The sequence below is a fragment of the Aspergillus foveolatus genome (assembly GCF_047715535.1).
Source record: "Aspergillus foveolatus strain CBS 279.81 unplaced genomic scaffold BDW70scaffold_179, whole genome shotgun sequence".
NCBI classification, from domain to species: Eukaryota; Fungi; Ascomycota; class Eurotiomycetes; order Eurotiales; family Aspergillaceae; genus Aspergillus; species Aspergillus foveolatus.
In genome coordinates, this window is record NW_027396243.1 from 12,947 (window position 1) to 14,451 (window position 1,505).

Genomic DNA, 1,505 nt, shown 5'->3' on the forward strand with positions numbered 1-1,505 from the left:
GAAGCAGAGCGCATTACTGGTATTAAACCACTCATGGCCAAACTCTCAACGCACCCAGTAGAGCGGGACTCTATCACAGCAGTCATAGCCTTTCCAAAAAAGCTACAACACCCCCTACAACTCTTTGGCCTCTCCGGCCTATCAAGGCCCACCCGCCCCAAGCAAAGGCCTTTGCAATGCACCCGATGCCACCGCTTCCATGATACACGAGCCTGCCGCTCCAGCGAACGCTGTATCTCCTGCGGATCCTCAAAACAGGAACACAACTGCCGTGTGCAGTGTATCAACTGCTGCGGCCCGCATGCAGCGGACTTCCAAAAATGCCCAGCCAGACCCCACGTCCAGAGGAACACTGTCACCCGCCTCTCAAAAGATGCTCTAGCTGCTATCCGCAAGGCAGGCCGGCTTGCCTTCCAACAGGAGCAGAAGAAAGCAGAAGAAAGCTCTAAACAACAAACAGATAATACCCACACTACAAACCAGCCTACAAGACAGCTCACCCAGGAGCTCTTAAACCAAACCCTGACCTCCCCTGAACTATGAAAATACTACAAGCTAATGTAGGAAGGGGGGCACTGCACATGACCTGCTACTCTCCTTTGAAGCAGATATCATCCTTGTCCAAGTGTCACAGGCTATGGCCTGGGTCTTGGTTATCGGCAATGCCCTCAACCAAAGGTCTAAACAAGGTTACATCTGTCTGAACCAAGGGTCGGAAAAGTCAAAAGTGTTGACGTATGTCCAGAAAAGTTGATAAAAGGGAGGAGAGAGGGTTGATGTTTCTGCCTTTTATTTGTTTCTCTAAGCTTGTGATATTCGTGAATACAGGACAGCTAGTTGAAACAATACTACCTACACCCGCTACATCAAATGCTCGAAGCACTGACCAATATATTTCATTTAATTCGCAAGTATACTTCACTGTCTATTTCATTGAATCAACCACACCTTACGCCGCCCTGTATTACTTGACCTTGCCATTACATTTTATTGGCCTGGAATTAAGAATATTCCTACTTTTATATGGGGGTTGTCATAGCCCTACACACTATAATCCTGTTTAAACTAGCAACTTATTATATATAAGTAATATGTTGTCCCTGATTGCCTGCCTCTTTAGATTAGCTCCTGCTTTTAAGAGACTTCCCACAAACAACTTTCTGATATTATGGGTTCCTTGTACGAGGTACCATTTTTGTCAGGACTCGGTCAACAAGAGGCCTTGTACAAGCAGGTCCTTGCTTAACATGATTCCTATTTCTACCCACACACTGGGGTACGCCTTTTTCTTAACAAACCCTTCTTGTATATACAGCAGGATATAGTTTAGAACAGGTAGACTGCGGCACTAACCGCAAAGACCATGGTTAACCACAACCATATACAAAACCAAATGGTTTTGGTCTTTAAATTAAGACCGCAAATTTTTGCGGTGCGGTTTGGTCTTTAATCCAAGACTGCAAAATTTTGCGGTTTAGTTGTGGTCTTCTGCTTAAGACCGCAAT